This window comes from Podarcis liolepis, assembly GCF_965112155.1.
Source record: "Podarcis liolepis genome assembly, chromosome: 2".
Classification (NCBI taxonomy): domain Eukaryota; kingdom Metazoa; phylum Chordata; class Lepidosauria; order Squamata; family Lacertidae; genus Podarcis; species Podarcis liolepis.
In genome coordinates this window covers 73,709,452-73,734,745 of record NC_139555.1, presented here as the reverse complement: position 1 = coordinate 73,734,745, position 25,294 = coordinate 73,709,452, and the positions used below count along the sequence as shown (strand labels likewise).

General features: G+C 45.1%; 1 protein-coding gene across 1 annotated transcript in view; it reads right to left on the bottom strand.

Annotated features, from left to right (window-relative positions):
• GRM2 (glutamate metabotropic receptor 2) overlaps window positions 1–11,541 on the bottom strand; it is an 89,512-nt gene extending 77,971 nt beyond the window's left edge. The window contains exon 1 of the mRNA XM_083488689.1: window positions 10,703–11,541. The gene's annotated coding sequence lies outside the window, so the exon portion shown is untranslated. The remainder of the gene's footprint in view (window positions 1–10,702) is intronic.
• Between the last annotated feature and the right edge of the window lie 13,753 nt (window positions 11,542–25,294).

Here is a 25,294-nt window from a genome sequence, read left to right as displayed (position 1 = left end):
TTAAAATATGCCATTCCAATTCTCTTTTACTTAACCTGTCCAAGCTAGGACAACTGCAAAAACGCTCATTAGTTTTATTAAGGGATTAAGGTACCTATCAAATCAATCCATGCTTGCAGTCCAGGATGTTAGTCTTCTAACTACCGCAGTTTGGCTATGCACAGAATACTTCACAGAATGGAGACTGAGAGGCAGTCATCTTTATTTTGGGCTGTTACAGCATTTGAGATGTTCCTCCCAGCCCGTTATTTGTTTTAACACAAATGGAATGTTGGTTGGTCAGTTCATCTACCCTGAAAGCCTGACGTAGGAGAGCTAGAGAAGGATGTGTTACTGAGTCTCAAATGGCTTAGATCAGGGAATAGGGCAGTCACCAGGCTAGAGAGAGAGAAAATATGTGATTGGATGCTGTTCCTGAGATACTGCAGACATGATGTTGAGGGAGATTCCAAAGCAGGTGAAATGAGGCCTGTGCCAAAAATCTTGAAAATTTATTACTTCTTTAGATCATTTATATACTGTCATTTGCACAAGCCACAGAAAAGTTTATGATAGGGAAATAGATTTTAAAGCCTATAAAATCACACAATACATATTACAAATCACAATACATATTACAAATCACAATACATATTACTAGTAGCAGCTGCAACCAGCCATCTCCTTCATCAAATGCCTGCCAAAAAGATGAGTCTTAACTAGCTGCCTAAAATGGTAAGCAGATGGAGCCAGATGCAAGTCAGTGGAGGTGGGGCGTTCCACATAGGTGGAGCCATCACTGAAAAAGCCCTTTCCTAGCCCCCTGTCCTCATGAGAAGAGAAGACTCCCTGGAAAAGACCCTGATGTTGGGAAAGACGGAGGGCACAAGGAGAAGGGGACGACAGAGGACGAGATGGTTGGACAGTGTTCTCGAAGCTACCAGCATGAGCTTGACCAAACTACGGGAGGCAGTGGAAAACAGGAGTGCCTGGCGTGCTCTGGTCCATGGGGTCACGAAGAGTCGGACACGGCTAAATGACTAAACAACAACAACAAGCCCCCTGTACCATGCACCTCTTATTAAGGCCTCATCTGCTGATCTTAGAGCACGTGGCTCAATATGAAAGGTGTTCCTGCAGAGATATTTTTTTTTTAACTATTTGTTGGATGGATGGGGTTGGGTGGGGAGAGTGAAATGAATCTCCAGGAAATATCAGGGCTGGGAAATAAATATGTTCAAATTATTTGGGACACAAGCTTGCTAACTACCTGTTTTCTCTTTGTGGGGCAGGGAGTGTGTTCCTTGCCTTTTAATATAAAAAACACAGGCTCTCTCTGCAGTTTCTTGCCAGCTGAACTTCATGAAATGCCTTGGGACTGATGGGACTTCCCATTGCATCTTGCCACTTCCAGGGCATTCCAGAAAGTATGGCTGTCAGGAAGTGGCACCAGGCTCTCTCCACAGCTTCCCAGTCATCACATTTCTGGGCAAGACCCAGGGAAGTGAACAACAGCCCACTCTAAAAAATAATAATCAGAGAAATATATTCCCCAGCCAAGAAGGTAGCAGAAAACTGGTGACAGTTTTCACAGCAGGAGATTATGAAGTACCACCTTGCTGGCTTATTTAGAAGTTGGTGCTACAGGTAATGATGGCAATGATGCTTGGATTAATTTGTAGCTCTCCAGAAACCTTATGCTAGCCCTATGACACCTTGCTCTTATCCCCACTTACAGAACAACCCACACAATTCAAATTACAGAATAACAGGACTCAAAGGGATTGCCTTTAGTTGTTGACCTATTTATCCCACTTCCTCTGATAGGATTGTGGCAGCCTACAACAGGAATAACGTCAACATTTTGAATTCGTTCCTGTTGTAGGTTGCTCTGAGATTATCCCTGTGATGGGTTTATAATTAAATAAACTCAGAAAATGTTAAGATTGTGTAACTATTATGAAAAGAAGCATCATAATATCAAATGACTACTATGACCAGAAAAGATTTTATGCACATGTCCTAATAAACCACCTCAATAGAGCGCAGAAGTTCACCAAACATTTGCCTAGATCAAATGGCCTGTGGAACAAAACAAACAAAAGCCTGTGGAACAATTAGAGCTAGGAATTCCATAGAACTGGGGCCACTACTGAGAAAGCCCTGCTGCATCTATCTGCCTTTGGGCTACAAGCTGATTTTAATAGTTGGACAGCCTCTTCTGGGGAAGAAATATTGCCTCAGAACTGGCAGAGCTATCTGGATCAAAACCAGCATTCTGTAATGGGCCCAGAAGCCAACTGGCACCCAGTGTTGTTGACAAAAGCTTGACTGAATGTGTTCTCTTTCTCCTACTGTTGTTAACAATCAGGCAGCTTCTGAACTGTTTCAAGCACAGCCTCATAAGAAGTGTATTGCAGTAAATTATCCTTAAGGCTACATAGGCAGAAATAATGGGTGTCAGGACCTAGATCTCAGAAAGACCCTGATCTGCAAATAACAGAACTGTCAGAACTGTGAGCCGTGGCTGTTAGTCACTGACAAGCCTGGAAATCTGCCCTGCCAGAGGTAGGGACATTCTGGTTCTAGTGGACAGTGCCTTCTTTCCTACAGACCATCTGGATTTCCCACCATCATTTCCATCTTGTTTAGATTCAGGCACAACATGTTCACTCTCATCCACACAGCTTGTTCAAGTGTATGAAGGGTTTTAAAAAATAATTACCGTATTTTTTGCACCATAACACTCACTTTTTTCCTCCTAGAAAGTAAGGGGAAATGTCTGTGCGTGTTATGGAGCGAATGCCTGCAGTTAGCAGGGGGGATCTGCTGCAGTCGTGAGCAGAGGATCCATGGTTCCCCTTCCTTCCCTCCTCCGTGGTTACAAAGCATGGATCCACATGGATCCTCAGGATTTTTGCATTGGGCTACTCCAAACTCACTGTCAGATCACATGTCTGTGGCCACAGCATGAACCACAAAAATCATATATCCACTATTTCATGTAGAATATTTTTTTTTTTTGTTTTCCTCCTCTAAAAACTATGTGCGTGTTATGGTCTGGTGTGTGTTATAGAGCGAAAAATACGGTACTTAATACTTAACATAATACTTATATTCTTGCTTTGATGTCAATGAATGGTTGGGTTCTTATTGGTGAATGAAGAATAAATGCTGCTTTCTCGCTTATAATCAGTTTGCCTTGGCCTTATACAACTAGCAAGGAATAGGGGCCAGAGTCTATGCTGCCTTACATCTCAACCTAATCTGCCAGTTCCAAACAGAGGGAGGTAGTAGCACAGTGCAAACGTAGAATCAAGGCAGGCCCTGACCACTTGCCATTAACCACTTTTTTAAAAAATACACTTCCAAATCCCTTAAGATTTGCCTTCTAGCCCTTCTAAACTGTTTAAACATTTGCTGTATTGACAGGGAAAGAATGAATTGTATTCAAAGCAGCACTGCAAGGATCCTTGTGCAACGAAACCTTCTTACAACAATTATGTGACCATCTCAAGGAGGTAGAGAAGATAGACTGAGGAGTGATTTGAATTCTGACCCCCCTGGTCCCAGCCAAGCACTGTGCCTGCCTTTAATGTCAGGAGGTAGACAACCTTGATTTCATGCTGGTGGCAAGGAGGCAGAACCCAGGAGGCAAGGGGGGTGGCATAGAGGGAGAGGGAGAAGAGGGTGGTAGAAATTGTATCAATGTGTTGAACTAAGTGAGAGACTCGGGAAACTAGATAGAGGAGACAGTCACGGAGAAAGGACATGGTTTGAGGGACCTCCACCCCCCCCAACACACACACACACACAAAGTGACGCAGCACATAGAGCAAGGAGTTAAAGCATGAGAAGGCACATTTAGTCTGCAGAAATAAAGCCTTCATTTTTAACAAAACTCTGGACTTTTCATTAACAGCAAACACTGTTAGAAACATGGTGGCAGGTGTTTAACAACAGGACCCCCTGTGGAGCAAGAATAAAGAGGGGGAGTGCCCCTCCCACTTTTGATCTTGCCCTGCCTGCCACTAGCTCTAACTCCTGCCCCCAGCCAGCATGTGATGCTACACAGGGGAAAAAACACCTTTCCCAGCTTTGCTTTATATCCACCCACTCTTTGAGGGAGTCTTCATGGATGCTGGTCTCACACAATTTTGAAGACAGCTTTTAAAACCGGACCTCAATTTTTTTAAAAAGAATTACAATGTGAATTTCTCCTGTGTTAACAATCCAAATACAAAGGAGAAGGCAGGAATTCAAATGTTGAAACTTAATCAAATTTTAATTGCCATTCAGCAAAATGTGCATAGAAGAGATTCAGAACTCAGCCGCAGTACCTGGCTCCTCCTGGTGAAGTAGTGGTTATCTTTATCTTGTTTCACCTGACAGATGGGTTGTATCCTGTTATATTTGTATCCCTTGAATGGAAACGTGTTGATGATATTTGAACACATTTGTTTATGTGCAAATATATGTATATATGCATCAATACAGATATGGCTATTTAGATATGGATATAATCAACAGCAGTAAATCCACCCACAGAATATAAACAACTACCAGATATCATCGAAGCACATTTTGACAACAAGCTACAGGCATGGAAAGTTTCCTTGCAGTGCACCCAGTTAGAACAGAAGTTCTGAAACCGTGATCCATGCAGACTGGGGGTGGTCTGCTAGCTCCATTTAGGTGGTCCAATAAAAGGTTGTGGAAAAGTTGAGAAAATTTGTACTTGGCCCTGCATTTGATTCCCTACCACCAAATGCAGGTGGTGCAGGAGAGATTGGCTCCATTTTGATTAGGGCTGGATTAACCATCATGCTAACATTAGCCTGTGATGTTCATAATATGATGCTGGGGCTGATTCTGGGAGTTTCTGCAAAATATATGTTCTTTCACCGAGCTCTGACTGCTCTCCAAATGGTTAAAGCTACAAATCTCCACCTCTCCTTCAGCAACTGAGACAACACAGCCAGCCAAGCAGCCAGCCCATGAGGAGGATATAGTTGTTTTGATATATAGGATCAACAAATATATATTCAGCAACTAAATATTAAAGTTTTGAAGGAAGCATGCAGGTTGCAAAACTTGAACCCTGGTCTCGATACAAATATCCATTCCGCAGCCAAGAAATATGCTCACAGAGGCAAACTACATGTTACACAGAAAAGCATAGCAAAACTGACAGTTTCTTTTCCTAGGCAAGGCAGCTTCAGAAAGGGATGTTGTGAAGTGGCAAAGTGCAGGGTGTGCTTAATTAATCCCATGCCAGGTATATTTTCTCCATTGCAACTTCCCCAATTGCCTCTCTACTTACAGGATTACAGACATGTATCTGCAAATTTATGAGATCACACGCATCTGGAAACTGGCTGCAGAGTTGCAGCGGGCCAGTATCTGGCAGAAAAGAGTTAAGTACATGAGCATACCAACTGCTTCTCTCCTACAGACTGTGCTCGCAAACCTCCTTTCTATAGAAGCAGCAGCTATTTAGGTTTCTATTTCCTACATTCTCATGTAACAAGTAGCTTGTTTCACAGAGACAGAATCAATTGGCTCTTAGATTGGAACCAATGCTTTCTCCATAACCTATTAGGACACCAAAGCAAATATTCTGGAGACAGCTCCTGTTTCACTTCCTCATAAGTGTTGCTGGGAACAAGGCACCCATTGGGTGTCCTACCCTTTTGCAATGGATTGTGGTAGTCAACAATCATGTCTCAGAAAATGTTACAATAAATTAGAAGGGAAGCCCTTTGGTATCCCAGAAGTCACTGATCCAAAACTGACCCTTGTTGGCCTGCTGTCTGTAGTTCTAGGAAATATTCACTGCCCTGTGGAGGTCGTGCAGCAACATATCCTCTTAGTGGGGATTAAGTGCTAGAGTAAAAGGTAAAGGTAAAGGACCCCTGGATGGTTAAGTCCAGTCAAAGGCGACTATGGGGTTGCAGCAATCATCATGCTTTCAGGCTGAGGGAGCCGGTGTTTGTCGACAGACAGCTTTCTGGGTCATGTGGCCAGCATGACTAAACCACTTCTGGTGCAACGGAACACCATGACAGAAACCAGAGTGCATGGAAACACCATTTACCTTCCTGCCACAGCAGTACCTATTTATCTACTTGCACTGGTGTGCTTTTGAACTGCTAGGTTGGCAGGAGCTGGGACAAAGCAATGGGATCTCACTCCGTTGCGGGGATTCAAACCACCAACCTTCCGATCAGCAAGCCCAAGAGACTCAGTGGTTTAGACCACAGTGCCACCCCCAGCCTGATGCCCTGCAGATGTTTTGGACTACCCTTCCTTCCCATCAAACCCAATCATCATGGCCAATGAACAGAGATGACAGAAGTTGTGTAGCTAAAAATATATGGGAAGCACCAGTTTAGGGAAGGCTGCTCTGGAGTGCAGAAAGTTTGTTCCAATCTGACAGAACAAAGAAGATGGTTTCTTCAAGTCCCAGTGATAAAAATTTGACCTCTCGGTCTCCTTCTAGTCAAACATTTGTATAATGTCACATTTTAATATCTATTCCTGGAAGAACAACTGTCATAAAGACTTCCCTGCAACCAGAGGTTGCAAACAGATTATAAACACTCCACTTCACTGTCCCACTGATAGGCAAGTAAGAATCGTTGAGGCAATTTTACACTAAGAGAAAGCTGTAATTGGATCAGACCAATGGAATATTTAGCCCAGCTTTCCATTTTTTAATAAAGACTACTTCTGCCTGATTTAAATAAAATGTCTAACAGAATGAAGTACTGCCAGAGACATCCATTTACTATCAATCATTTGGAGCCTCCAGCATTTCTGTGCTTAGAAATCCATTCAGCAAGACGGCAGAGATGCCTTGGCCACCTTAATTAAAAGTCTTTGTCAATACGCCTCTCTTTTATGAACTTGCCTTGTTGTTGTTGTTGTTGTTGTTGCTTTTGTTTTAAATCCACTTGCACATAAGAATATACGAAGAGTCCTGCTGGACAAAACTAATGATTCTGTTCCTCACAGGAACATCTCAGCAGATGGTAAATCACATTCCATGCAAAAGGATCCCAAGCGTCAGTTTTGTGGGAAAGAGGGAGAAGAGCTCCTTTTGTTCACTTTGTTACATGTTCATTTCAGTGGGTGCCCTCCAATTCTGGAATTTTGTAGAGGTGCAGTGGAAGAGCAGTTCGGGGGGGGGGATTTTTATTATTATTTTGTTTTCCTCTTTTGCCCCAGGCTATTCAGAATTGTGTACATCCCTATCCAATTCCAATCCAATGTAAGATCATATTCTATAATAGAAATTTCCCTGTTTCATTAGATTTGTCTTCGTAAGGTGGGGCTACCATAATCTATACACAAAACAGAGGATATAGATGGTCCAAGAGTTAATAAAAGGGCTCAGGGATACTTCCTGTATTGTCCTCTATTCGTTCCTTCTCTAAAAATGCTAATGCTCTATGTGTTGTTTTGAAGAACTTTAACCTGATGATGCCCTATCCATGCAGTAGCAACAGGGTTCACTTGGCCATTTCTTTATCGCTGAGGCAGAACCAGTCTTCTAGGAAGCAGCGCTGTCTGCCAACGTTTGGATCGACCTGTGGCTAGCTGCTTCCTATGGTTCCAGAAAAGCAGTGGGCATACCAATCCTAGCCCTCATTGGGCAGCACTGGGGTGTGATGGAGCTCTGTAGCCACCACTATATCTGCAGCCCTGCCACTCACGCTGGCTGACCGGGGGCGGAATACAATGGGGCAGGCAAACCCCCGCTCTATGTTACACCAGCCTAGATGTCAAGTTATGGCACTTGGAGGGCACTTGGGATCTAGTAGGTTGCTGGCGGATTCAGCCTCTCCCCACAGATTGTTCTGTTTTGGAGGTCTCTGTGTCATACCACTCATGGGGATCCTGTCCATGGTGCTACCATGATACTTCCAGTCACTTGCATTTGGGATGGGTGAAATAGGGGACTTCATGCTGAAGAGTGTCACTCCACTGGCAGAGGCTGGCCCAGCTCTTTTGGGCTGAATGGAGACTGCCACCCCATTTCACCCTTCAGTTTCGCAGATCAGGGTTAACTGGTAACTGTTATCAGGATATCCATGTATGGCGAACTCTGGATTGTACTTTTACTTGTCACCGCTTTTAGATCCACTTGTAACATTAATTCCTGCTTAGTTTTTGCAAGACATGTGTTATGAGGGTGTTCAACTCCATTTGGCCCTGCACTGTATATTGACTCAAGCAACAATTATTTTCATTATTTCTCAGTTCCTCTTAGGCCAATAGGTGTACCTCATTTGCCACAAGTGGATATGGCCCTGTTGTTTCCAGTGAGATAAACTGGCGGAGCCTTCTTCCCTAGATCTCACTCCACACACACCAATAAGATTCAAGAAACATTGGTTTATTTTTCAAATGTTATCCTGCCCTCCCTGCATGGTGCCTGAGGCAGCACCCATGGTGTTTTCCCATTTTATCTTCACAAAAATCCTGCTAAGAGACTTGCTCTATGCCACTCCATAAGTGAACTTCATGAGCAAGATAGGATTTGAATCCAAGTTATCATCAGTTCAGGTCTCACACTCTATACCATGCACCACACCACTCTCAGAATCATAGAACTATAGGGTTGGAATGGACCCAAAGGATCATCCCCTGAAAAGCAGGAATCACAGCTAACACTCACACACTCAACTTTAATATAAACTTAAGATGTATTCCTGGATCAGGGCCATGCAGTAAGAAATTGCCCCAGTTGGCAATGCTCTTCCCTTAAGGCTGTTTGGATATCTGCCTTCATACACTTGTGGTCAAAAATCTCTGCCAAGACCCTTCTAAGATCTATAAGTATCTAGAAGGACATCAGTGGTACAGCGTTGTGAGGGCAGGAGCGATGTATCTTTTACATAAGAGCAATGGCAACATGCAAGCTGCCACACAGCGCTTCAATCTCCTGCTTCTCTGCCTTGTTCTCACCCATCCACCAAATATTAGAGTTCTAAGGCTTGGGTTTTGGTGGTGATCTGCATTCAAAAACATACAAGGAGATTCTGAGGGCAAGAACTAGGCTCCCATGTCTCCTTGCTTAATTGACACCATCAGTCATTTCAATGCATCACCCCAAAAGAGACATTCTGTAGGGGCAGCTTTCTGAGTGGGAGATGCTCTGTCAGTCGTTGTCTGATGGATGGCAGTCCAGGGTGATTTTAAATTCACACAAATTAATTCAGACTGCTTTTCAGAGTAGCTGGTCAAACAGAACATTTGAAAGACACCAGTGGGGAAATGGACATGCTGATCAGACTTTCTATTTTTACAAGTATTCATTGGTTTGTTTTTAAAGGAAGCAATGCAATAAGTTAGACCATGCTCGTTTATGAAATAGAATCAACTTTTTGGAAAGGTATTTGAGCTTTTTTTAAATTCAGTGAATGATAAATAATGCTCTTTGTTTAACATGTCTTACAGCGTGGGCTTCATCTGGCTATTTCTTTTGAGCTGAGAGACAAGCTACCTTACATCCTCTCCCTTAGGAGTTCGTTAAATGTTCTAGCACTCTATTCTTTAGCCTGCCTCTGGCTCTAGATTATAAAGGATATCCCTGCTGGGAACCAAGAAGGAAGGAAGGAAGGAAGGAAGGAAGGAAGGAAGGAAGGAAGGAAGGAAGGAAGGAAATAGAAAGTAAGAACTTTTCCTGCTCTCAATCTTGATTTTACCTAACTTGTTAATTGTTTTGTGACTTTTTTTATTTACTGTTAGTATAGAAAAATGAGAAGAAATAGATTTTTAGATTTTTATTTCCAAATCCCTGTGGGGGACATCCACATATGTGGCAAAATGTAACCTGGTTAAAGTATTAAACCAAGAAATATGAACACTTACTTATAAGTTAGAATGAAGTGGCAAGGCATTACAGGTTTGGGACAGTGGAAGCAAACCCGTGTGTTCATGCTTGCCTCCTCCTGTCAACATCTTCTCATTTCTTAAGTTGAAAATGTTTCAATTTTTTAACATACATCTTGAAAAGCTAATCATTTGGGGTATTATCAAACACTTTTATTTTTACCCCCATATTTGTCTTCTAAAGTATCAGTGAATAGCTAGAATCGCAGAAAATCATCAAATAGGGTCACCACTGTGATACAGCTGATAGTAATGTTAAACACACACACAAAATTCCTTTCCTAGAAGCACCAGTTACAAAACTTAATGTTGTTGTTGCTGCTGCTGTTGTTTGCTACCTGTGAGATCTCAAATAGTGGTTCTCACATCCTGGATCAAGCTCATACAATGAGCTCTGAAGTGGATTGATATGACTTCCAAATTAAACTTTGAAAGATAATTAATTACCAGAAATGGCTGTGGGTGTTTGGCAGAGAGACAACTAGCTTCCAGTGCAATCTTCTATTAGCTTCTAAATCTGTTGGGAAGAATAGGATTAGATGCCAAGGATATCTATAGGATTAAAAAGCAACGTGTTGGACTAATTCATCCCACCACAACCAAATGCCAGGGACTGGCGGGGGAGGAAAGGAGGACAGACGGGAAACAACAGAAAATATCAGTTTGATGATGCGAGATAAGAGCAAGAAATAGCACTGTAAAGCCTTCAGAACCCTCTCGAAAAAGAAGCACTGTGTAGCAGCATGTTTCAGAAAACGACAAAATAAAGAGGCACGGTTTCGAATTCCACTCATTGTCGGCATTTTTGAATAACAAAGCTTACCTTTGCGAAGCAGAGACACCTGTTAGGTGATGAGGAAGCGTCTCTCTTCTGTGCGAGGTTTCCCAGGCGAGCTGGGCAAAGATGCTCTGACTTTCTTTCTCCTGGCGGACTGGATGCCTGCTCCTTGCTGTAAAGATGCCGCCTCTGTCAAGTGCTGGAGGTGCTGCGCCTCCGAATCCTCTTCTCTTGCATAAGTAGCTGCCCACAGCTCTGGTGTTGAAAGCTCTTGATTTGCTTAGCGTACAAGCGGGTCTCTCGCTCGCCGCGATGCTCACACATTTGATTCACGTTTGAAACTCCTCCAAAGACGCTGATGTCAAGCAGCTTGCCAAGCATTTATTATCTCGGCAGGGAGCTGTCCGAATCCAGGGTGCTGAAATCAAACTCCCCGCGCGGGGGCCAGGAGCACAAAGCCTTCCCCGGAGGGAGCTGTCCAACAACGTGGTGCTAAATTCAAGCTCCCGGGGCAAGGGGGCTTCAGTATGCAATGCTTCGCGCAGGAAGCCACAGCGAGCACACCCTCTACTTAAATTCTTTGCTCCCAGGATACCAAAGCGATGGAGGAAAGGTCTGAACCTTGTAAAGGGCTTTCATTTGTTATGGTACTGATACTTCCTTCTGGTCGTCAGGATCAGTACTGATCCTTAGAAACAATAGGAAGGGGAAGAACGTTGTCCTGTTTGGATTCTGTAGGTGGATCCCAGTACAGAAACCACCATAAAGAGGTCCCCTCCCCAAGGCTATTAAGAGACTGGAGGCAGCAGAGGGTTATCTCAGGATGCCTCTTCACAATCCTCAAGTGGGCGTTAACCTAAAGCCATAAATGCATGTTTGTGACAACATCTGTTAAACGTCCTGAAATTTCTAGCTTCAAGGGTTAAGGGTAAGAATGTAAATTAAGGCAAGTTATAAAAGAAATAAAAGGGAGAAGAAATGACAGGCAAGTAGATAAGGCCCAAAGCAGAAAGGCAAAGCCTTGCAGCATTTTTCACATGCAGCTGCCATGACTCCAAGATAGTAGCTGGTGGGATCTATTTTGTTGTTTCTAGAACTCCAAGATCCACCAGATGGAACCGAGTGCGAAATACTCAGAGAGAGAGGAAGACAGGGCACCCAGGAATTCGCTTTTAGTACCAAAATTGAACTCACTGTCCTTTCACACAAAAGTCCATTCTAGGTTCTCTCCAAACTTCCTCAATTTCAGCAGATTAATGTGGCATTTGAAAAAGGTGTTGCTATTGTTAAACAGCTGGGAGCCAGAAATCCTTCTTCATCTACTGCAAACCACCCTGAGATATACCAGATTAACTTCTGACAACCCCTACTGTAAGAAATGCGCTTGCCTCTCTGGTGACATCTCTTTCTAATTCCCATGAATTTGTGGGTAAATATGATGGTTCAGTATTTTAAGAGTTTGTCACCTCTAGTTAAATGCATCTCAACTCTTCAGCATTTGTGTCCTCCCTTGCCTGAGCACCCAAATGATCTGTACCGGGAATCCATAAGAAACATATATTCCTTTAGAAAATATATAATAGATTTTTATATAGAAGAAACTAGCAGCAATTTTTAGCCCAGGATGAAAGAGCTTGAAATACCACAGATTTAATTATGGAAGGGGGGGGGAATCATTCTCTTAAGTTTAATCACATCCTACTGGTGGATAAAGCTATGGTTTGAACTTAATTTACTAAGTGAGCAGATCAGCTTGATGGTGTGGAAAGACAAATTATTCTCTTGAATTGCTCCCAGTCTAGGGATAGTTTGTGTTCAGGGCTGACATGTTTTCTCCCTTTCCTCATGTTAATAGCCTCTTTAATCAGCTACTAATTATGTGCAATGGGGAAACAATTCAGTCAACAGGCCATTTTTCCCTTTCCATTTTTTAAAAATCAATTGAATACCTTAAGTTGAGTACATCTACAGGACATGGGCCAAAATGTATTTATAATATATTATTAGTGATGTGCTCTCAGACGTTTAACATACGTGACTTTGAGCTCTAGGCTCCTGCAATACTCCCGTCCTTGAGTTTTTTCCTAGCAGAAAATCTCTTGGGAAAAGGGAGTAAAGCTCCTACATAGAGCTGCATATTGTCTCTTGAGGCCCTTATCTGGAATTGGGCACAGATTCATGACTTCTTGCTCTCCTACAGCTGTCATCACCAAGGCTGCTCACACACCATACATTTACAGTCCACACAGCCCAATAATCATGGGAGCTGTTGTTTACCTCTCACAGAGCCAGAATTCTAAATATCCCTGAACTACACTTCCCAGGATTCTTGAAGGGAGGAAATGTGTTAGAAATGTATGGTGTGTACACAGATAGGTTCAAAATTTTAGGTCATCAGGAGTATATATTTTTGGTACTAAAAGAGAACCAGTGATTTCCAATCTGTTTTCGAAGCTCAGTTTATGGTACTAGTGCTTACCTATAAACCCTACATAGCCTGATATCCAGGAATTTGAAGGAACTCACCCCACATATACCTACCCAAACTTTGAGATCTTTCTGTTCTCCAAAGCTTTCTAGAGTTTTAAAGAGTTTACTAGCCTATTGTATTTAGCTACTGGTTTATTGCCTTGTGGGATATCTTTGGGAGAGGAAAAGGTTAAGGAGGAAACCCTACACAAATCCAGAATGGAGTCCCTAAGATGGTTGGATGGCATCTTGTAAGCCTCCTCCCAGCAACTCCTGCAGACAAGCTGGTGTTTTCCTTTGGACCACATCAGTGATGCTGAGACCTCCAGCCCAGGCAGCCCAGGACCTCCATGCACACTGTCCAGGTTTGCACCTCAGAGAGGTCACTTCGGTGCTGCTAATGCAGCAAAACAACATGGAAGGCAACAGTTACGAGTTACCGGCCTCTGTGATTCTCCAGCAATTCGACTTCACCTCCGTAAGCACACTCCATTGTTTCCCGAGACAGACGGATGCCAACATTATCACTGTGGCAAACTTAATCTATTGTGATTGTATTTCAGCCTTAATTTTGTAAACCATTCTAGAATCTTCAATGAAAGGCAGTAGAAACTCATAAATAAATACATAGGTTTTACTACTATATAGTGAATTTTCCTACTGAGCATTCTACTAACCTGCCATTGCTTTGAATCCTGGTTCTCTAATTGTGAGTTCTATGATGTTGGTTGTGGAAGATGATAGTGATTGTGAAATCCTCTAATGTAAACTGGGTTCAGTGTGATCAAGTGGCAAGGAAGATTCACCTGAACAATATGCTTGAAGAATAAATTTACCCTGTCAACATACTACATTGCCCAGTGGATATTGCAAGTAGGGATGTAAATCATTTTAGTGCAAAAATGTGAAATTTTATGAACATTTAGAATTCATTGAAGCACATTTGACTTTCCATTTAAATTCTTCCAGGAATCCCACAAAAGGCTGTTGCTTCTTATTAACTGGTATTTGGTAGCATACTGCAGATGTGGGGAACCTGTGACCAGCCGGGTGCTGTTGGACTACAACTCCTATCATTCCTGAACACTGGTCATACTGGCTGGGGCTGATGGGAGTTGGAGTCCAGCAGCATCTGGAGGGTCATGGGTTTCCCCACCTCTGGCACAGTACCTACATATTTAGAGATTCTATATAGCCCTCATGTCTAATAGCCAATGATAGGCTTTTCCTCCCCTTCAAAAGCCATTTAAGCCAGTGGTAAACATTACCATACCTTGTGGCAGAAAAATCTACGAATTCATTATCCACTGATTGGAGCAGCACTTCCTTTTATCTGCATGAATCTATTGCCAATCAATTTCACTGGATGATCTGAATTTGTAGTACAGTGGTACCTCGGGTGTCAGGGAACTGCCATCAGAGCATCAGGTGGTGGAGGGACTCAGGCAGGATGAAAGAGACTCAACTGCTGAAGCAGGGATCAGCAGGGGGAGGAGTGAGTCTCTGAGGGAATGCGAGCAGGAGGGAGGGCTCAGGGAGGCTTCCAGCGAGAACAGTGGGGAGGTATCGGAGTCTCCCATAGGGAGACCCACACCTCGCAGGAAACTGTCACGCCGTGAGTCCAGGAGACGCGTTTCCGTTAAGGAACTTCTTTGCTGGAAACGCTTCCGCAGACAGCCACTGTCGGACTCTACTAGTGACTAGAGCAGACATGTCTGAGGAGCTCCGTCACACACGGAGGTTTGTGGGGTCGCACAAACTCTGAGGGAGCACGTTTTCACGCACAAGCAGCTAATCAAACCCTCACAGCAGTCCGACAGTCTTTGTACGCTGCCTGTGCAAGAGAAGGCATCATGAGCGAACCAACCGGAACCGGAGGAGCAGGGGCTGGAGCTGGTCCAAGCTTGGAAGATAGATACCGAGCGTTGGAGGTTCAACTGGCCCTGCAGACGGCGAGGCTGGAGGAGAGAAGGGCTCAGGATGCAGACAAGAAGGGGAGAGCCACTCAATTCCCCAGAAAGGTACCAGGATTGGTGCAGAAATTTGGGGGGGACCCCAAGGACTACCATGCTTTTAGGACAGAGATGCAATATGCCCTTAATGTGCAGTTCGATGAGTTCCCTGATGAGGAATCGCGAGTTGCTTTTGTAATTGGGCATCTTGAGAAAGGGGCTAGAGACTGGGTTCGACCCCTAATGGCAACGCACAATGACATACTAAAGGACACAATGAAGTTCTTTCGTGCAATGGATATCATGTTTTCCAGCGATATTGAGGAAGGGGTGGTGCGCAGACAGCTAATGGCTTGTAAGCAGGGAAGTCGATCTGTCCGTGAATATTGGACTGAGTTTACCATGCTGATTCACAGACTGAGTTGGGATTTATCGGCGGCACCCGTTCAAATGCTATTTGAAGAAGGTCTTTCTTCGGGGGTGAAAGACGAGCTGGCACGGAGCCCCAGGGCGGAGTCTATGGATCAGCTGACCAAATCTGCGCTGACCATAGGAGCGCGGCAGGAGGCAAGAGCCTTGGAGAGGCGGGAAGGGAGAGGGGAACGTTGGAAGGAGTTCCGCATTCCAGACATTCCTGAGCCAGCTTTCCCGCCGGCAGAGCCGATGGAAATCGGAACAGCGCGCGCGCGCGCATTTTCAAAAACCAGCGAGGGAGCTAAGAAGGAGGGAAAGGGCCCCCGGAAATGCTATCTCTGCCAACAGCCAGGCCACTTTGCCAGAGTCTGCCCCCAGAGGAAGGAATGGCAAGGGATGGTGGGAGCTGTTGAGGGGGGAGAAGAAGGGGGAGCGGAGCAGGTAAAAGCCAACGCCTGGTTGCCACAATTGGGGCACTGCAGCCAGGCCAAAGAGCAGTGAAAGTGCCCGTGCCAGAAGCTCCTCGACCTGCTCTAGTGATTGAAGTGTCGCTAGAGCTGCAGAATGGGCACCCCCTAAAAATAAAGGCGCTATTGGACTCAGGCAGCTCCTGCAATTTTATGAGCAAGGAGTTTGCTGCTGAACACCAGATACAGACCATCCCTTTAAGCAACCCCCTGCAGGTGACCACGATTGATGGCAGGGAGTTGTTGGGAGGAGGAGTCCGCTTGCAGACTGTCCCAATGATAATGAGGGTGGCAAGGCACACAGAACTGATAGCGTTTAATGTGGCCACCCTGGGAGGCGCTCCCATTATTTTGGGAATGAGCTGGCTAGCTCTACATGATCCGCTGGTTGGCTGGCATCAAAGAGTGGTGTCCTTTGGTTCAGCACATTGCCTAGAACACTGCAAAGGGGAGAAGGGTTCAGCAGGGGCCCAAGCCACCCTAGCAGGGACTGAAGTAATGGGGAAGGTGAAGGTACCACCACAGTATGCAGATCTCAGCGACGTGTTCAGCGAGAAGGAAGCTGACCAACTACCACCTCATAGACCCTTTGATTGTCAGATCAATTTACTCCCTGGAGCACAGCTTCCCGTGGGCAAGTTGTATGCCATGTCAGACAGGGAAATGCAGGAGTTGCGAGGGTTCATTGACAAGAACCTGAAGAGAGGCTTCATCAGAGAGTCCAAAGCAGCAGGGGGGAGCCCAGTGTTCTTTGTGGACAAAAAAAATGCGGACAAGCCGAGACTTGTATGTGATTTTAGGCGGCTGAATGCAGTGACTGAACCGGTGGCGTTCCCTATGCCCAGAATTGATGATATTTTGACCAGGGTGAGGAAGGGAAAGATTTTCACAAAGCTGGATCTAAGGGGGGCGTACAACCTGATACGCATAAGGAAAGGGGATGAATGGAAAACCACCATGTTTACCCCTTTGGGGGCGTTTGAATACCTCGTTATGCCATTTGGATTACAAGCAGGCTCCGCGTGTTTTCAATCTTTTATGAACCACGTGCTGGGCCCTTTGCTCTACAAGAATTGCGTTGCCTTTCTAGATGATGTGTTGGTGTATTCTGAGAATGAGGAGCAACATGTGAGAGACGTCAGAGAAGTGTTGAGCAGACTGCAAGCCAACAGGCTGTGGGTCAAACTGGAGAAGTGTCGGTTCCATACCAAGGAGGTGGAATTCCTGGGGTACCGCCTGTCAGACAAGGGATTGGCCATGGATCCCGGCAAGGTACAGGCAGTGCTGGAATGGAAAACACCCAAAACCAAGAAGGATGTGCAGAGGTTCCTAGGGTTTGGAAACTTTTATCGTAAGTTCATCCGCAACTTCGCCCATCTGACGGCGCCCATCACTGACTGTCTCAGCAGTAAAAAGAAGTTTGTATGGACGGCGGAGGCGGAGCGAGCGTTTGAGGAACTGAAAAGGGCCTTCGCCTCTGAAGAACAACTTCTGCATGTGGATTTACGAAAGAAGCTAAGGGTTGAAACAGACGCATCTGACAGAGCCATAGGGGCGGTGCTTCTTCTGCAGCCGGGGAAGGAGGAGTCAGAGTGGCGTCCGTGTGCCTTCTTCTCGCGGAAGCTGAACAAATCCGAGAGGAACTACACGGTGTACGACCGAGAACTGCTTGCTATTCATGAGGCGTTCCGGAGATGGAGGCATCTGCTAGTTGGTGCACAACATAAAGTGCAAGTGTGCACGGACCATAAAAATCTAGAGTACTGGAGAACGGCGTGAGTGCTCAACCAAAGGCAGTTGAGATGGGCCCAAGAGTTCTCCAAATTTAACTTTGAGATTTGTTATGTGCCAGGCCCAGAGAATGTTAGGGCGGACGCTCTCTCACGCAAACCTGAATATTTGGAGGGGGAGGGAGCACCCGAAGAAACCCATATCATTCCAGAGGACCGCTGGGTGTGTGGGGCGACTTTGGTGGGGCAAAGGGAATTGGTAGAGGGTACGGTGCAGGATGCATACGCCCAGGGGAAACTCAGGGATCTCAGAGGGGAGGAAGACAAATCCGGTGGTTTTGAGGAGAGAAATGGGGCATTGTATTATAAGGGAGCGTTATATATACCTGAAGGGGAATTGAGGGAGAAGGTACTCAAGCAGCTGCACGATAGCCCCACAGCAGGGCACTTTGGGCAACACAAAACCATGTGGCTGGTTACCAGGGAATTTTGGTGGCCCAAGGTCAGGGAAGATGTGCGGGAGTATGTGAGAGGGTGTGAACAATGCCAAAGAGCCAAGGGGGAGAGGCAGGCGCCGGCTGGTTTATTAGAACCACTGCCCACACCTGAGAGACCGTGGGAAGCAGTGGCAATAGATTTCATGACTGATCTGCCAAGGTCTAGAGGGAAAACAGCCATCATGGTTGTAGTAGACCTGTTAACTAAAATGGCCCACTTCATAGCCTGCTCACATGCGGTTACAGCAGAAGAAACCGCCAAATTGTTTGTAGAGAATGTGTTTAGGTTGCATGGCGCCCCCTTGAGGGTGGTTTCAGACCGAGGGAAACAATTTACTTCCAGGTTCTGGAGGAAGCTCATGAGCTTACTGCATGTAGAGGTTAATTTCTCGACGGCCCGTCATCCTGAAACCAACGGGCAGGCGGAAAGAGCAAATGGGGTTCTCCAACAATATTTGAGGTGTTATGTTAATGACAGAGAGAATGATTGGGTGGAGAAGCTGGCGTTGGCAGAATTTGCCTACAACAATGCAGAGAACGTGTCCACGGGGATGAGCCCCTTTTTGGCTAATCACGGGTGCCATCCCAGAGCCTTCCCAGGGGGGGAGGGGGAGAACTGGAGCGTTCCAGCTGCAGAACAGTTCGTGGAAGAAATGGAAGCGATCCATCGCCAGCTCCAACTCAACTTAAACAGGGCTAAGGAGGAATATAAGAGGCAGGCAGACAAAAACAGAAGGGAAGGTGAAAGCATCAGGGTGGGGGACCAGGTGTGGCTGTCAACCCAAGGGTTGCCATTCAAAGGAGGTTGTAAGAAATTAAGACCCAAAAGGCTGGGTCCGTTTGAAGTCATACAGCAGGTCAATCCAGTGGCTTTCAGGCTCCGGTTACCGAACCACATGAAGCTGCACCCAGTTTTTCACAGGTCGTTGCTGTCACCGTATAGAGGAGACAGTGAGGGGAGGGTCACTAGGGGACCAGCAATGGAGGAGAAGGAACACAGCTACCATGTAGCGGAGATCCTCGATTCCAGGTGGAAGGGAGATCAAGTAGAGTATTTGGTAATGTGGGAAGGGGAACCGGAGTCGGAAAACACCTGGGTTAGGGCAGAGGATGTCAATGACGAGGTTTTAATAGAGACTTTTCATCAGAGGTTCCCACGTAAACCTCAGCCGGTAGCGAGGTTCCGAAGGGAATACTTTGCCACCACCGACGAGGAAGAGGAGTTGGAGGGGTTCCCAGATTCTGAAGAGGAGGAGGATTCAGCTGGCCAGGACGACGATCGATGGAGAGAATTGTTCGAGACGTCAGAAGATGAGGAAGATTCGTTTCGGGGTTTTAGCCCTTCACCTCCCAGGGGGGAGGAATTGGGAGGGGGTGAGGGGGGCCCTGGAGGGGAGGTGGATGTCAGGGAACTGCCATCAGAGCATCAGGTGGTGGAGGGACTCAGGCAGGATGAAAGAGACTCAACTGCTGAAGCAGGGATCAGCAGGGGGAGGAGTGAGTCTCTGAGGGAATGCGAGCAGGAGGGAGGGCTCAGGGAGGCTTCCAGCGAGAACAGTGGGGAGGTATCGGAGTCTCCCATAGGGAGACCCACACCTCGCAGGAAACTGTCACGCCGTGAGTCCAGGAGACGCGTTTCTGTTAAGGAACTTCTTTGCTGGAAACGCTTCCGCAGACAGCCACTGTCGGACTCTACTAGTGACTAGAGCAGACATGTCTGAGGAGCTCCGTCACACACGGAGGTTTGTGGGGTCGCACAAACTCTGAGGGAGCACGTTTTCACGCACAAGCAGCTAATCAAACCCTCACATCGGGTTAAGAACTTACATTCGTTCTGGAGGTCTGTTCTTAACCTGAAACTTTTCTTAACCTGAAGCACCACTTTAGCTAATGGGGCCTCCTGTTGTTGCCGCGCCACCGGAGCACAATTTCACTTCTTATCCCGAGGTACCACTGTATTATGAAAGGGAGATAAATGTATATCTCTCCACCTTCTCCACATCATCTGCAATTTGATAGAACTGTTTTTGCACCTCCTCTTAGACAGCTCCCCTGTCGAAATAGTCCAGCCTTTCTTTGAAGGAAAATCACTCTAGCCTCCAAATAATGCCCTTTTCTGTACCTTTCTCAGCTCTGTGATGTCCTTTTGACAAGAAAGGACTGGAGCACAGTAGGCAAAGGATCTGATTTGAACTCCTAGCATCTCCTGGTAGGGCTGGGAAATACCCCTGTCAAAAACCATGAAGAGTGTCAGAGAAAGTAGACAGTACTGCTCTAGGTGAACCAATGGTCTGAATTGATATAAGACAGTTTCCTATGTACCCAACGTTCCCTTTCTGAGATAGAACTAAGGATTCTTCACAGCATCCAGAATGTGGCTGTGGCCTTGATTTATATGAAGGCATTGCAATACTAGCATCTTTATTTTAAATCGCTTCCTAGAAGTCTCCAGCATTGAATTTACATTTTCCACAGCCATTCATGATTACTATTGATCTATCCATCATGAGTCCAAGACCACTTTTTTGGAGAGCCATAGCCAACTCAGATCCCATCAATGTGTAGCTGCTAAATGAGTCTCTTTCTGCAAAATACAACACCTTCTGATCAGTCACCTGTCTTTCAGACGTCTTCAGAAGACTGGTAACAGTATACAGTGGTATCTCAGGTAAAGTACTTAATTTGTTCTGGAGGTCCGTTCTTAACCTGAAACTGTTCTTAACCTGAAGCACCACTTTAGCTAATGGGGGCCTCCTGCTGCCACCGCGTCGCCGGAGCACAATTTCTGTTCTCATCCTGAAGCAAAGTTCTTAACCTGAAGCACTATTTCTGGCTTAGTGGAGTGTGTAACCTGAAGCGTATGTAACCTGAAGCGTATGTAACCCGAGGTACCACTGTACTTTGTGCCTCATACATCTTCTAAAATTTAGAATAATCACTTGGGTGGGGGATCAGACCTGTAAGCCACCCCTGTCCTAAACACATGTATACCTATCCACTCTATCCACAGAATGTTTCTTCGTACCTGCAATAAACACTGAGACAAGCAAAATGATGCACAACTTCCTTGTATACACGGCAACACAGAAACACATATGTAACCATTTCACAAGCATTTCATCAATCAAGCTCGTGCCATTGGCAACACAAAGAAATCTGGGGAGATGCATTTTCATCGTAAGAGAGCTGTGACTGCAAAGGAAGGAATTTATTTCCTGTTTCCCTACTACACACTTTTACATTTCACTTTCTACCACTCCCTTGGTGACTGCATGGAAACAGCCAATATTCCGCCCAATCCCCTGAGCACATTTCAGACTGAAAGACAAATCCCCCCAGGGAATTTTCTGTTCATCTATAAAGCATCTCTTTTTACTTCTCTCCCTACAGCCAACAGATTTAGATGAGATCAGATGAAAACCTTTTACAAGGCACTGAGCAGTACCGAGCAATGCAATTGGAACCCAAGGCAGAGTTGAGAAATGGATAAATGTCCACCACATGTGCCCTGGCTGATAACAGCATCTTGTTTGGAAGATGTCATTGAGCAACATGGCTTGGTACATACACACCCAATTCTAGGCTCAAATAAACCTTTATTATTATTTTCAAGACAGCTGTGTATTTCTGTGCTCACTAAGCATCCCCAGCTCTCACTGGGCTGTATTGCGGTTTCTCAGCTTCCAATATTGTTCTTTTTTAGGTGGGGTAGACACACTTTGTGCTCAATTCCAGCTCCATTACATTGTTTAACATATGTCTATTTGTAGCCTTTCTTCCATCACTGGGGACATTTAAAAATGGCTTCTCATCATGAACCAGGAAGTGATTTATCCAGACAATTAGATGGTTCTTCCTATCCTTTATATATGTGAACTATGTTTCTCTGCTCTGTTCCAGCCACTACATTCTATTCCCTCCTTCCACCCATTAGTCAGTTTCCCCCTCCACTAATCTTTCTGCATGTCATGCCATTATTATGAGGCTACCATGAGATTCCTCCACCCCCCTTCAGATCTATTGTATTTGTGTAAACCTTGAGGTTACCCTGAGTCTGTGGTGCAGTTTTGGCTACAAAAGCATGAGCATGGGAAGACTTAAATCAATATTAATATATAGAAAAACATTGCAGTTATTTTCTGACTTCATCTTAATAAAATGTGATGGGGGAAACCAGTTTGCTGCAGGGAGAATGTAAATTGACAATCCTAATTAAGCCTCCTTCTGAGCTCTGTTTGTCAAATGTAAATGGCCATTTCCCAATAAGCATTGTCTTAAGTTCATAGAATCATAGAGTTGGAATAGACCACAAGGGCCATCGAGTCCAACCCCCTGCCAAGCAGGAAACACCATCAGAGCACTCCTGACATATGGTTGTCAAGCCTCTGCTTAAAGACCTCCAAAGAAGGAGACTCCACCACACTCCTTGGCAGCAAATTCCACTGTTGAACAGCTCTAGTTGTGTCCCTAGAGCAGTTAAGTTGGCATGATTTTGATCTAGCTCCTGGGGCACTGAAGATCAAATAACAACAACCAACAGATCCTTTGAATCCAGATTAAATTTTGCACTTTGTGGAGCTAATAGTCTTACTAAAGTCAATGACCATGCTAGACTCATTTTGTTGGGTCCCGTTCATGTATTCATGTTCACCATGATAATCATGGGGCTGTTTCAATGCACCATGGGTCAAATGCACATTGCAGGACACACTCTTGACCTGGTTTTTGGAACAGAGTAGATTGGGAGAGATGTGGTGGCTGGAGGGTATAACCATCACCCCCTTGTCATGGATGGCTCTCTCCCTGATGTGGTTTGGAATGATAGCAACTGACTACCCCTGAAGGAATGGGGCTATTAATGTGGTTTGCACATAGAGACTTATAAAATCCAATGTATTCTTGAATACGTTGGGAAGTTTTCTCATTTGAGTAACTGCTGTTCCTACTGACACAACTGGTTGACACAACTCCAGAATCAATAGCTTGGCTTAAATAGTTCCAGGGAGGTGCTCCCCTAAGCTGACTTCAGGAGGAAGCCATGCAACAGGAGGAAGCAAGGCAACAGGCAAGGATGGAAATAGTAGCTGTCTCCAGAAAAGTGTGACTAGTATGACGGCATGAAGCTCTCCACCCATGCCTTTAGCCATCCACACAATGGCTTCCCTACCCACTTCAGTGACCCAGCAAGTTCACAGCCTCCTGTGATATGCATTAATAGCACATCTCCTGAGACAAGATGCACAGCCTAATTGTCTTTTTACTCTTGTAGTGGGATATGGAATTGGAATAGATGGAGTGGAAATTATGTGATATCTTATGCCTTGGAAATTCAGGCTGCCATCCTAAGGCAAGATAGGGAGGGAACCAAAGACAGTTTAATCACCTGATCACAGGGCTTTTGCAGGCAGGATAGAAGAGAAGTCTGGAGGAGTGCTATTGTGCTCTTTTTACTTTCCCCCCTCTTTGCTTTGCTTTTAAACAGTTTCGGGGTGGGGGATTAACAGGATAGATTTATGCCAATTTAGGAGCTGCCATCCATCTCTTTGTAGGTTGGGAGCACTGGTGGTGTGGAGAGCAGCAGAGAAGTCCATGGATTCACTTATAACACATCCACCATCCACCTTACATACTACCCTGACATGTCTTCTTTCAAGGTCTACTGATGTTGGAGCTTTGACATCTGCCAGATCGGGGCTGCAGATTTTCCCAGTGTTGGGCAGGTGAGGGGTCTGACAAATAGATTCCCTCTTAATCACCGGACAGAGTAATTTGATATCCCCAGGATCACAGCCTGACAGAGCAATCCAAACCACACCAGGGCAGCACTGAGACATGATGAAGTGGCATAGTTACCACCTCATCCATAACCCCATTGCTCACCCCATTCTTCTGGGGCAGAAGGAAGAGAGTCAGACAAATATCTGAAGTTGGCTATGCCAGCCTGGGGCTGGTGTAGTGATCAGGTCTGCACTGGACTACCTCAAAGAGTTCTGGTAAGGATGAGATGATGGGGGAGAACCACGTACACAGCCATGTGCTGCTTGGAGGAAGGGCAGAACAAAAATGTAATAACTAAATAATATATATTTTGCTTACATGAAGCACCTTTAGTAAAAGATCCAGTTCAAAAGCCTTTTGCTTCCAACCTGAAATGGGCTACATTCTCTGGTCTTGTATGCTGATCCAGAGAATTTTGCTTGCCTAATGATAAGATATTCACACTCCCTGCTTTGCATTAGTCTAATTCTGCAGTGACTTTTCATCCCACCCTCTGCAACAGATGAGCTATATTAATTCTGAGCCAGTTTGCTGGGGACATGAACTCATGTGAACCACCAGTGTGCATAACGCATAGGCAATATTGCTGCCCCTTTGACTCTGGTGGTGACTAATCCACTGTAAAATTAAATTAAAAGGAAACCCAGTGTGTCTGCTGTTGCTTGAGCACAATGCAGCCTGCCTGTCAACATTCCTTTTAGGGATTCCTACTCCTGTACTCACCCACTCAGTCTGGTATGAAAGCGCTCCCTACATTAAGCTCCCCAGAGGATTCATTACACACAGATCTGCAAAGCCGTGCATGTATGCAAATGCATCTGCATGCCTACTTAAGGACTGAAGCCTGCCCTATTGCCAATCAAGATGTGGCCCAGTGGATATGGATCATATTCATGCCAGTATGAATTCGACATATAGCACCTGTGAGAGGATCTCAACACAGCTTGTAAGGATTCCTAAAGGAATGTTACTTTCATGTAGTAATGCTAGTTCTCTCACAGAACGACAATACCAAGGACTCACATGCTAGGAACTGGTTTGAGTTTGTAGCACAAGACTTTCCTGAACTCTAGAGAGTAAAGCGAATAAAGAACAATGAGTCAAAAGAGCTAAAATAGAGGAATCATAGAATAAAAGAATTGTAGAATTGTAGAGTTGGAAGTAACACTGAGGGTCATCTAATCCAAACCCCTGCAACTAAAGCATCCATGACAGATGTCCATCCAACCTCTGCTTAAAAACCTCCAAGGAAGGAGAGTCCACAATCTCCTGAGGGAGACCGTTCCACTGTCAAATCTGAACTGGGCCTCTCTACCCCCTTTTCTGACCT